This window comes from Tinamus guttatus, unplaced genomic scaffold, assembly GCF_059628265.1.
Source record: "Tinamus guttatus ecotype Peru unplaced genomic scaffold, ASM5962826v1 Tinamus_guttatus_pri_ptg000259l, whole genome shotgun sequence".
Lineage (NCBI taxonomy): Eukaryota > Metazoa > Chordata > Aves > Tinamiformes > Tinamidae > Tinamus > Tinamus guttatus.
Window position 1 is genome coordinate 1,195,593 of NW_028288793.1, and position 13,059 is coordinate 1,208,651.

Here is a 13,059-nt window from a genome sequence, read left to right on the forward strand (position 1 = left end):
GGTGCCTTTGAATCAGACTTCTGTAGTTTCTCTGTTGCCTTTAAGAAGGAAGCAAGCCATATATGTATTTCTGGCCCTGCTGGAATAGGAAAGGGAAGACTTTCTAGCAAGATTATCCCCTACCTTCCGATTTGGAGGCCTCTTGATAGAAAGTATTTAAAAGACGTGCTGAGAAACCCAGGGCAGCCCCCTTTCGTTGGGAGCAAAATGGCATTCACTAGGATGCAGGCTTGGCTTTTATTTAGCATTGCTGGCAAATTCAGAGATAATTATGTTGCTTCTTAGGGTACGAAGGTTGCTGTATCCACCTAGCTTCCTTGCCTTTTTTTTTCCTGCCTTAAAATCATATATACACATAGAATATTTTGAATCTCTGTATCCACACTGTTATGCCAAGTGTAAATCCATAGTGCAGGGTAATATGGATGTCTGTGTAGAAGCACGAGCCTTTCCCTGTCTGACTTCTAGCTTTTTGTCTTGAAGGAAGCCAAGCCAACCTAGTGGCAAGAGGGAAGGGTGGGAATGTCGCTCTTTGGATGGCTGGTTGCTTTAGGAAGCAGTTTTGTTGGATGGTGGCTCCAGGAGCTCCCATCACGGAAATAACCCGGGATTAAGACCTGGGCTTGCGCTGATAGCCATTTCTTTAACCGTCTGCATGTGATCTCTAATATAACTGAAAACCAAATTAGGACAGCTTTTGGCTTAGTGAATCTCCGAGTTTGTTATCCAAGAACATACAGGCAATTTGCAAGAACCACCTTTCTCGGAAGGAACCACCTTTCTTTTTTCTCAGAAAAAAAAAGGACCTAGTTCCCTCACTTCAGATGGCGGAGGCAGGGTTTAAACTGCTCGTGCTGGTCTGTGGCAGCTTGGCGCTTGTTCTCCACTGTTGTGAGCAGATTGTTCTGCAGTGGGAGACTATTTGGGGCTTTATAGGGCTCTTTGGGACAATCCCAGCAGTTGTATTGTTAGAGTTCATAATGGCCTCTGGCTATGAAAGAGGATTTTGGCTAAACACAGCGACTTGTTGTTTAGTGCCTTTTCAGTGGCTGATGTATAGTTTGGTAATGATTTGTTGTTTGTAAATATTGTGTTAATATATTGGACCTGCACATGTTGCACATTAGCTAGCTGGATTGTGTTTGGCATCTTCAAATGTGTTACAATATGCGAAAATGCACTTAATGCCTAAGTGAAAAGACTTTGTAAAAGTTTGGGTTATTTTTCTATTTTTGATGTAAAGCCTAGCAACAATTTGTAATATTACAAATAAAAATACTAAATTATTTAGTAGTAAGTGTTTGTCTTTTATTTATCACGTGGTAAACAGCCGTTTTCCATTGTTCTTGAAGGGCTGCGTTTCTGACCGTCCCCACATCAAACTCGTGCTGGATGGTGACTGTTCAGATCCAAGTTTAACTGTGCACAAAAGTATTTGATGAGAACTTGGGTGCGTAGTGTGGGGAACGTATGTTGAACAGCCTCTTGTCTTTGGCTTCCTTTGGGAAAAAGAGAGGATTTTCCAGAGTTTCCAAAACATTACAATATTCACACCTGAAAAAATTGATAAAACCTTAATGGAAAAGAGCGTGCCAGCACTGATGTAACTAAACACTAAATCAAGAGCAATGGCAGCTAGTCCCTCGCCCGTCTGGCACCTTTGTCTGTTGTGACAGACATAATTCTCTCTTTTTTAAGTAAACGTAAATAGAATGTGCTCATTTATTGTGCCAAGTTTCACCATCAAGATCTACTTTGGTTTCTTTGCAAAGAAATTGTGGCATCGGCTCTCTTAATAGGATGGAGCCTTTTAGAGAATGGAACAGAAAATAACTTAATATGCTGCATTTTTTAATTCTTGGTTGTGATCCTCAAATTAGCAGGTATAGATTGCAAAGGATGATAGTTTGAGATTATATATCTTTAGAAAATGTTAAGTCTCGTGGGGTTGCAGTGAACGTGTGATACAGGGCTAGGCTGTTCCTAGGCAGTTTGACTTAGACACTGCAAATTAATTTGTCCTAATTGCCATGAATGCTGTGCCATTTTTCTAAAACTAAGTCCCACGTGAATTATTTCATTTTAGAATCTGGAGCTGATGATACTGACTCATGTTGCACAACAAACACATGTACTTGGTGCTCATGAAAAGGCTGGCTATAATAAAAACGCTGTGGTGTTGCCATCTACTGGCAAAACTGCCTGTCCTGGCCTGGTGCAAGGAAAGGAGCATGGGAACGGTGCTGAACAGCGGCGTTTGGAACAAATGCGTGCATTTCCCTCTTATTTGAAGTATCCTGTGACATCTGTTGAGTCGTGGGATGTTTCGGTGTGTGGTGGGCTCAGCGTCGCGCGTGAGTCCGTGTCATGGGTGTAGGACGGTGCAAATGGAGCTGGGGACTGAAATGAGGATACTGGCAGCAGTTAGATACTGAGCAGCGGGGAAGCGTTTATCTGTCTACCTGAGACAGAGGCCAATACCAAGTAGCACACAATTTTATTTAAAGGAAAAGAAATCTGCGCAAATAACAGGTTAAAGGCAAACAAATAGCACACGGATATAACTGGTCAGAAGGAGAAGTGGCCGTGTCCAAGCATGTGCCCTGGCTTGAGGAATCTTAGTTAGGTGTTTGCACAGGCGCTTGCATCCCCTCGGAGCAGCCGTCCCAGCCGAGCTCGCTGCCGAGCGTCCTCCTTCCCGCGGGATGTCGGCCCGGGCGCAGCTCGGGGCAGGGCTCGTGCTCGTGCAGCCGGAGCACCGTGCTGCTTGGCTACAAGGACTTGGGGAGGGGGGAATGACGGTTTCCATTACTGTTGCTTTTCCCCCTACATCATAACCGATTTCAAATGGTGCTAGACAAAAACTGAGACTCTGAACACCAAGAGAAATCGGTCAGCCTGTGTAAGAGACATTTTTCTGGCTCTGAGAAGAATCCTCTTGTAGATGACAGCTACGCCTGCTTTAAAGAAGACTCTCCTTCTCAGTGGTCAAAGCCTTCATCCACGGAGCGACCGTCCTTTCTGTGTGCAGTCTGAGCAGAGGGAAGCCAGGCAAAGAGCTGAGTCCATCCAGTGCTTGTACACGAGGGTAGGAGGTTAGTGAAACATTGCTGGAAGTTACCAGCAATGAACCTGCCAAAACCAAGTGGTTTCCCTGTGCATCAGCACGACCTCGTCCGCTCGCGGACGGGGCTGGTGTTGGCAGAACGGGCAGCAAGATCCCGAGGCACGGAGGAGAAATGCATTTGATTACATTAGTAAATTAAATGTTAGGGTCCCCCTGACTGTAGGATAAGGGAGATATCCTCCATGGAAATCTCCCCGTCAAGTAACAATAAGGGCTATGTTGATTTTTGTCATGCACCTTTTGGATCACTTCACTTTACTCTGGACAACTTTAACTCAGTATCCATTGTTTATTAAGTAGCAGTACATTTGGTGGAAGCTTCTCCTGATGTGGCCCTAGCTGGAGAGGGTGTTTACAGTGATCTTATAGTGTCTGGAAATCAGAGATGTTACAAAGCGGATAGTTGGCCAAGAATTAACCATTGGAGAACGTGCTGTTTTAAGGAGCGGAGGCCATCGGTGTTTAGCAGCTGCTTGATCTCTTCCCACGCTGTAATTCTTGCTCCTAGAACACTGATTTCAAATGGTGCTAGATACAAAGTGGGAAAATCTAAGCCACCATGTGAAACCAGCTTCCAGAGGAAGACACATCTTGTGCAAGGCTGCAGGCTGCGAGAGAAAATCCTTCGTCTCCACCATACCTGGAGAAAAATTAATTTATTTAATTTCGTTAGAAAGAGAGACAGTGAACTTTGGGTGGCTGTTTTGGTGGCACAGGTTTCTTGGCACCATGTGAATAGTTTGGGCTGATGGAGAAATGAGATCTGTGATGACGAAAGCGACTGCCTGGACAATGGCTGTAATTTCCTTGCTTAGCCAGGGGCACGCATGGGAGCTGTTACCAGCAAGCACTGCAAATGTCTAACTCTTTTTGTGGTGCAGGTTATGCAACTGATGTAAGTAAGAAGGTTGCTGTGTACACGAAGCATCTTCTGTGCCGCTGCAGATGCAGCCAGTCCTCGGTCTCTGTAAAGTGGAGCCCTGGCTTTCCTATGTTTCCATCCCTGGGATCTCAGTGTCATCTAAAAGGGCAATAGACCAACAGAAATCAGGTGCTTTTTTGTGACAGGTAAAGGAAGGATGACAGTAATAACAGAGCTTCCTTTGTCAGCTCTATCTCGCTGCTTGTAAACGACCTGCTCTTAATCAGGGAGGAGATGTAGATTCGTATGAGAGATTGTCTGATGTCCTGCAAGCACAAAATGGCTTTTAATGAGAACAAGTTACATGAAAACTACCTGGAGTTGTGGGCTAAAATGAAGCCTAAAAGGGGAGCATTTGCAAAACTGTAAATGGTTCAGCAGAGGTTGCCTAGGTGGAAGGAGAATCTGAAAATAACCGGCTGACATTTCTGGGATTGAAATAGGTCTGAGCAGCACCGTGGTGCAGCGCATCGCGCGGTTACCCCGCGGGACAGGATGTGGGAGCTGCCCCGGGTTTGGTCCGTGCTGCTGCAGAAGCTGCTGTGAGATGGGATAAAGCCAGTGGAAGCGGGGATGGAGTTTTGCTTATTGATACCCTGGGTTTTTAGCAACTGTGCCCACTGGTTTTGTAACCACATTTAAGGATTTGCTTTGGTGCCTACATCCTCTAAAACACCCCCTGAAACTGCCGAGGGAAATGGGAGGAAGAGCAGCTCTTTTCCAAGAGAGGAGGCAGGGAGCTGTGCTAGATTGCTACGTCTAGATACGTGCTGTAGTTTCTAATTCCATTAACTGGGGCAACAGGGTGAAAGACGAGTGGAAAGCAGGTTCCCTCCCCAGCGTCTGCCTCGCTGGCACAGTTCTCTGAGGCTCTCCGGGTGCCCCTCACCAAGGGGCTCTGCAAACCTGCGTGTCCTCCCTTCCCCGGCTCCGTGGGCTCTTCGTGCCCGCGCCAGCCCCGTGTTCGGGCGGGCAGAACGCCACGAGAAGGGGCATTAACAGCAGGTAGGAGCAGGGCCGCTCACGATGGTGAGGGAAAGAGCAACCAGCTGCTGACGCAGACACGTGCAAAAAGCCTCAAACTTGCCATAAACCAGTGTTTTCCCCAAGCATGTGCTAGGTGCGTGCTGAATGTGTATGCAGGGGGTGCACCCAGGTGCAGAGGCATGCAAATACTCTCAGCTGTAGCTGCTTTCATCAAAATGTTCCAGAGTTTTCAAGAAATAAGGGGGGGGGGGTCCATTCTATGATTCTTTCCTACTTTTCCAGCACGTTTTAGTAGGAATGCGGTTCTGTACTTAGCTTCTTCCAGAGCAGCACCTCAAATCATTTCACAAACTTCCTCCCGCTTTACGTGTTCTATGCAAGACCAAGGCAAAATGGGAAGAAAGCCCTGACCTTCCCCATGTAAAAACTTGTGCTGTGCAGAAGCAAGCCCGGATGGCACAGGCCAGCCTGCACCTTCTCTATTAAGGCACTTCTTGGGCTTCCACAGCAAGCAGGAGAGACCTCTGCATGACCTTGTGTGCAACAGGAATTCTTTCCTCTATTTCCAACACCAGGAATGGAACTCACAGTGCATCAAGCCCTGCTCTCCCCTGGAGGAATTCCTGGGCAGACAACAGCAAATGCAGAAAACACGGAGCAGAGAGGGCTCAAGGAGTGAGTCAGAGGCAGGGCCAGGTGCAGGACAGGGGGGTGTGACACAACAAGTGGCGACCTGTAAGGGGAACTGAAATGAGTGAACTTCTAAGGTTTCAAAACAAGACAGAAAAAACCCTTCCTGAACCTCCTGCAGCCCAGGGGAGCCAGTGACTGCGTGTGTTTGCTGTGCAGTTCTGTTCGTGTGCGGTGCTGCGTGGGGCAGCCGTGGATAAATGTGCCCTAACCCCCAGCCTGGTCCATCGGGGGCTCGGTGAGGGCAGGGGGGATGCAGCATCACCCAGTGCATTGGAGGCCTCTCCATGGCAGGTGGCTCTAGAGCCGTTTTGCAATTAGGGGCAGCAAAAGTGTGCGTTTCCCTCACGCATTTGAAGCGTAGCAGAGGTTTCCCCCACGCGCTCTTCGTTAGGACTAGAACAAAAACCCCAGACACTGTCCTGAGTGCGTGTGCTGCTAGCCCAGCTGTATAACTGCCATATAAATACTGCAGTTCCGAAACAGGTGCTCTGGATTTCCCCTCCCTCGCCCCAAAGGGAGCCGGGACACTGTTGTGGCTTGCTCTGGGTAGAAGCTTGCAGCGCCTTTCGTCGCTTTCAGCCTGTTTTACCAATGGAATAGTCAGGCCTGCTTAGGATTTGACTGGCTAAATTCAAGTCCCGTTAAAGGCAGTCTGTTAAAGCATTTGCCTGGTTTATCGAGCTGTCAGCAAGCTGCCTATCATTCCGAATCATTTATTTTTATTATGCAAGAATTTGAGGTTGAGGTGGGGAAAGGGTGACAGGTAGAATTCTTGTTTGTTTGTGGTTAGCGAAGGGAAGCACCAGGGGATGTGATGGGCCCCCAAAGCGGCCGAAAGCAGAAGAGCAGCCTGTTCCCAACGTGAGCCTCGCTGTGCAGCGTGCACTATGGATGGCAGCTCCATCCTCGTGGTCTGCAGGGGCACTTTGGGAATCCCGTGTTCCCATCCCCACTGCGGCTCCGGCTGCTTTCCCTGCTAGCTGGCGCAGTCGTGTTTCCCTTGGTGCCGTTGAGGAGGCGATAGGGCATCCTCTGGCAAGAAGGGGCATCCTGAAACAGGTATTGCCGCGGGTTCGCTGACACGTAGCCTGCTTTTAAAGGAGACATGCCGTATCTTAAAATGAGTCAAAAATAGAAAAAAAAGAGACGGCAAAAAGAGGGAGGAAAGCACTGACCAAATCCCTGGTTGCCCCCCCGGCAAATGCAGGCGTCTGAGCCGGTTAGTGCCTATTCCCCGGATTCTCCCTGTCCTTTCCCGCTGTGTCTCTGGGAGCTGTTGTCAGTGTTGGAGCAGCGTTTTCGGTGCATGCTCAAGGGGAGGCCCAGCCCCTGCCCACGGACGGAGGCCGAGCACCGTTTGCCCTGGGTGCAGAGGCTCGTGCCGGGGGTGAAGGGATGTGCCCGGCTCCGAAACAGCTGCCTTGGAAAGCCGAAGGGCTGGATCACACCGTGTGGCCCCCTTTTTCACAGACAAGCTATCACATACACCTCTCTGCAAGCAAAGTGTCCTCGCTGCCTGCAGCCGGGTTCCTTTCCTTGGAAAACTAGAGGATAACGATACTGGAAGCCAAGGCTGGCTTTAAGCGTGGTCAGTGCGGGCAGGAAACTCGGGGCTGGAGGTAGTAACAAAACTTAAGTGTCAGAAAAGCCCCTTTGGGGGCTGTGCTTGGCCTCTACAGGCTCCGCTGGACCCCAAGTCCCTCTCCGCTTAAATAGAGCCAGGGAAGATGCCCCCAGGTTGAATTTTGCTACTGCAAAGATGGGCATGAAAGGAGTTATTTTGCTTGACATCCTCGAGGCATTAACTATTTGGTGTGGCCTGTGAAGCTGAGAAAACTAGAGCCAACCTCAATGCATTCGTGGTCCACCCGATGAAGACTGCAGGAAGAGAAATGCAAATGCATGCAGGGGCTGCAGGGGTGCTTTTTTTTTTTTTTTTTTTTTTTTCCCCGGAACGCAGAGTAACTTGATGCCTAGTCCTAAAAATACGTCCCGAGGAACAGAGTGCAGAGGAAGCCCTGGAGGAGAGAGGGCCCAGGGGGCTGGCGCAAGGGCTCCGAATTAGCCGGAGAAGCCAACCCAGGTTCCAAAGCACCTCGGAGATACCGGAATTTTTGGGATCTGTGTCTGGAGCTCAAGAGCCCGGTGCTGCAGGAGCCGTAATGTTGCAGCTTCCCCTCCAGGCTCGGGGCTCGAGCACCGTCAGCACGGCGAGGAGCGCGGAGCGGGAGATGGGAAGCGGTCGGCGCCGGCAGCGAGCCGGGAACGACCTTGCCGCCGGCAGCGCAGCTCCCCCGAGCCCGGCCGTGGCAGCGTTACATAACCCGGCAGCTCCAGCGCCGCCGGAGAGCCCTTCCCTGCCTTCATTTCCAGTGAAACTTCGCGGTGGGCGAGAGCGGAACGGAGAACTCCCTCCCTGGCCCATCAACAGGGCACGTTTGCAACCCAGGCTTAGGAATATTTGTATCTACGTATAGATAACGTTTTGCTGGTGTCTCTGTCCATTAGCATCAGCAATACGGATACTTAATGCGACTTAAATCTGAACAACCCCCCAGCCACACCCATGCTAAGCTGCAGGAAAACACCGTGAACAAGTTTTAGAGAAAATAAAGGCAGCAATTAATTTTCTGGGTAAGTCTGCAAGTGATCTGTACAGAGAGTGAAGGTAAAAATACTTGGCATTTGGACACGCTAATGGATTTTTCCCCAAATAAGAAAAGAAAAACATTTGCTTGTAGACTGTAAGCCTCTCACAGCATCAGCAAAGCTCCTGCCATGGAGCCCGATGCTGTATTTGTGTGACATGGAAATTAGCAGCAGCAGCAGCAGCGCTGCAGGCTGAGTGTGCTCTGCGAGCAGCAAAATGGCTAGGGGTGCTGCCGCGCTCCTCCCCAGCCCTCCGGCCGTGGGTGGGAAACAGGCGGGTGCCGCTGGCCCTGCTGCGCCGGCTACGCTGCGAACTTTCCCAGCCGCGTCAAATGAACGTTGCTAACCCTCTTGTAGCTTGTGCCCTCATCAGCTCGGTTCCGTGGAGCAGAGACAGCGACCGACGGCAAAATGGGACTGCGTCACAGATGTAACGCGAGCGTCGGCAGCGCGAGCGCAGGGAGGGATCATGGCTGCCTCGGCGTGCAGAGCCCTCCTCGGCTATCGCAGAGGATCATACGGTAACGCTGTTGAGTTTACGGCACGGGCATTTGCAATCCTTAACTTCCTTTATCAAATCCTGCGGTCCTCGCGCAGGAAAACTCCCAGGAAAATTGCATGTATCCTGCCAGCACAGCCAAAGCATTAACGAATATACTGCGTCATGATGCCGCACTGGGGCTGCAAGGAGCAACCGACCCCGCTTCACAAAGGGAGAAAACCAAAATACAGGGAAATGAATCAGCTTGCACAGTGTCACACACACGAGAGGAGAGGGAGTAAGAAATCACAGCTTTTCCAAGTCCTTTTGAGGCAGTATTCTGACAACCATTTTGGATCAGTTACCCGCATCGCTAGTGCATGGTACCAGCACCACTCATATGCCCCAAACCACTGCTGGCTTACAGAGATACACCATAGCCCTTCCTTAGCCTTGTTTTGAGTAATTTTGCAAAGTTCTCGAGATTTGTACGGGAGCAGTAACTGATTCATGCATAACAAGATTTGTAGCTGAAGTTTAACACTGAAATAATTATTTTATCTCTCGTTATCCTTTCCCTCCCTGCACTTAATTGCAATTAAACCATCTACGTGGCAAAGGAAAAAGAATAAAAACAAATGCATCCTTACACTGAGCTCAGAAAGGATGAATACGCCACGGGCAGGACGGGGCAGATGCATCTGCTTCCAGAGGCCTGAGGAAGGCGACTCCGAAGCGCTACCCCTGCAAGGTAATGGGACCCACAACCCCACGGCACGGTAGGACAGACTGAACCCACCAGTCTGCCGAGCAACAAGGTCATTTCTTAGTGGAGCTTCTGGCTGTCCAGCACTGCTTCCACTGGGGATGTGCTGGGGTTGCGTACGTGCGCGTTCACGCCTGTCCGTCTTGCTGCAGGGACCACCGTTGCTGCTGCTATTCCTGTTGTTCCCCTGCTCTGCGGAACTGGCGCTGCAGGAGGCAAGGATGCTCCAAGGGAGGCAGCTACAGCCAGCGAAGGCTCCGTGAGTCAGGAGGGGCCGTGACGACTGCAGCAAGAGCCTGAAATTCCCTCTGGAGCGTGGCGGAAAAGGAGGGGGGCACGAAGCAGAAGGCAAGGAGGAAAAAGGTGGGGAGCAGCATCTACCGCGTGTTGCCTTCCCTCCCGTTTCCTACCAGGGCGCTGCCTTTGGGGAGGTCTCCTCCCCTCTGTGTTCTGCGCAAGGAGGTGGCGCTGGGGATCGAAGCGCAGGGCGCAGGCCCCGAGAGCGACCGGACGGAGCCGCTGGGCCGAGCCGAGCCAAGGGACGGAGAACACGGTCCAACCCGGCCCTTCCTGCCCGCCAGATCCCAGCGAGTGAGTAACAGAAACGCGGGTGCCACCACAGCCCTGTGCTTATGCAACACGCCGAAAGGCCGAGGAGTAACGTTCCCTGCCTTACGCGCAGTTACCGCTCCACTGCGGAAGCGGGTGGCTTCCTCGGCCAGAAGGGCCAAGCTCAAAGCTGGTTGTGTCGTCAGGACTTCCCGGCAGAGCTGCCATCTTCACTGGCGATTGCTTTAGAAAGAGAGGTGGAAAAAATAGTATCGGAAATAGTTAAGAGGGTAAAAACGTTCTCCTCACCTCCATCTCCTCGTCCTCTCTCTGGATACGCCGCCTGCCCTTGCTCTCCCGTTCATCCTCACCTAGCCTCTTCCCAGTCCTGTTCTTTTACCTGTTTTCTAACGCCATTATTTTCTTCCAGACCCTCACAGGGCCGTGTTCAGCTCTCCATGATGCTACCGCGACTCTGGCAAATTCGGGCTTACGTAAACGAGAGCGGAGTTGGGCGCAGAGCACCGCTCCCGTGACCCCCGCTGCAGCCCCTGCCCCGCGCGCCTCGCGGTGCTGCCGCCCTCCTTACCTCGGGGCTCCCCGGCTTGGCAGCCGCTTCCCTTATCAGGAAGGAAGCAAGAGGAGGAAGCCCCGGACCCCAGTACGTTCCCGGTGCCCGGAGCGCGGCCGCTGTCCCCGGAGCCCGGCCGGAGCGTCCCGGCGCTTGGAGCCACGCTCGGATTTGACACCCGCTCCGCAGCCAATCAGCGAGGGCTTTTCACCTGCCAGCGCCGTCCCGGCCAATGGCGCGGCGCGCTGGCGGCGAGAGCCCTCCCCGGCCAATCGGCAGCGCGCTCGGCCACTTAGTTAATGATGCAGCAGTCCAGGGAAGACTATCACATGGGAGCTGGACGGCTGCCAGCACAGAGACACGGCGAGAGCAAGGTAAACAACTTTCCAACGCCAAAATGATGACATTTAATCCCGAAATGCTGCCTCCCCGGCTCGACTCATCCTTAACCCCTTTCAGCTGGGCTGGAAGCGTCTGGAAGGCGCCGCGTACCTGTCCCCGGCGCGGGCCGCCGTGCCCCGCAGTGAGCACTGCGTCACCGTTCGCCACTTTCCGAACTACGCAGTGACGAACCGCCGGGCTCTGAAACGCAGAGCGCCCGCTAGCCCTGCCGCCGAGCCCCGCCAACACGCTCGCCTCCAGGGAGACAGCAGGGAATAAAAAAACCCCGGCAGAACCCGAAAGCAGCAGCCCTTGCAAAGTTGTCATCTCTCCCCCACGACTGCTGCCCTCCTCTGCATTACAGCAATGCCGGCAAGAGTGACATTAGTACAACCTGTGCCATCGCTCCATTGAGAAAACAGCTCTGACGCAGAACAGAGCAGTCGTACCCAGCCAAAATAATAATAAGGGCACTTGGGGATCTGAACTTAGGGACGATGGGGGAAGGGGACGCCCTGCAAATAATTAAAAATACGTATCTGCCGTCCGAGCCCCATCCAGATCAAAGGGTACGTACGTGGGAGACGAGCCGGACCGAAGAGCTCTGTCCGTGCACCATCTGCGCAGCCTTCAGCCCTGCGCTCGCTGCGGAGCGCCGCAGAATAGAAGGTTCCAGAAATTTCCCTTCCGTTAACCCCTTCGGTGTCTGCCCACTCTCCCTCCCCGCGGGATTAAGCGCGCCGTATCTCCAGCATCGTCAATGGGCGAAGCTGCCCGTGGCGACGGAGCCCGGATCGGATCCTGGGAGCGGCGCTGGCCGGTGGCAGGAGCCCGGTGCCCGGGGTTGGCGACACTTCTCCTGCCTGAGCCCTCTCCCTCGCCGCCTCTCTCCCCTCTTGCTGCAGCAGGGCTGTTGCTGGTAGACCTATCGACGGAGCTTGCTCTCTCGCTCTCTCTCCGAGCTCTGTGACGCAGCTCTAAATTCTCCAGCCTGCTCCCTGTGTTATACCGGCGGAACTGCAGCTTTCCAGGGAGCCCGTGCCAGCAGTGCCAGGGCCAGGCACGCCGAGGGAGAAGTCGCTCCCGCGCGCTGCACCTTCTTCTTCTTCCTTTCTTTTTTTTTCTGTCGTTATTCTGTTCCTCACCTCTGTTTCTGTGCTTCCTTCCAAGCCTGTCAGCGTCGCATCTCCTCTCTGCTTCTGAGTCACGCTGCTGGGTTAACTCTTTTAGGATTGGTAGTCAGCAATACAAATCTCCAACAAGCGCAGCTGAAACCACAGCCAACTTTGTGGTGGTTTCTGTTTTTAAAAAACCAAAGCAACTCTTCTCGGCTCTAGAAAACAAACATGCACACTCACACACATGCGCGCGCACATACACACGCTCTCCAGTGTTACTGCTTTTTAATTAACTGTTTCAGTGACAGCAACTACTGTTTGGTGTTGGAAAATAAAATATTTTAGGCCCGCGTGCTACTCGGTGTGCATGCAGCATGTGCAGCCTCCAAGGAACTGCTTTCATGAGCAAACTCCAGTCCTGTGGGCATGAAAGTGTGGAACTGCTGCTGGAGCCGGGCGGCCCCGCGGCGTTGGCCTCAGGACACCGAGCTCCATGTGCTCCTGCCACCCAGCAAAGGCACCATGTCAAGTAAGTCACAGCACGTGCTAGAAAGCTATAGGCTCTTCCTAATCCAAACACCATCGTAAGTGTTAGCGCACACACGGATTCAAAACGCTCTCTTTAGGCAGGAGGACTCACTAACTGCAGTCCTGGAGTCACCAGAATCTGTCCAGGAAAGTTCACCAAACAGCTACATGATTCAGCAATGATCAGGCAAGAGAAATGTTGCAGAGGAATCGTTTCTCCTTGCCTCGATGCCCACAGACAGTGCAGTGCATTAACTCTAGCAGTGCAGTCAACTTCAGCGCTAGGC

The 13,059-nt window shown here is 52.0% G+C and overlaps 1 long non-coding RNA gene across 1 annotated transcript; it reads left to right on the top strand.

Moving 5' to 3' along the window:
* The first annotated feature begins 10,906 nt into the window (after positions 1-10,906).
* Positions 10,907-11,669, top strand: LOC148594323 (uncharacterized). Its single transcript, XR_015913515.1, has 2 exons — positions 10,907-11,119; positions 11,205-11,669. It is a non-coding gene; the product is annotated as an uncharacterized LOC148594323 (long non-coding RNA).
* The last annotated feature ends 1,390 nt before the right edge of the window (positions 11,670-13,059 follow it).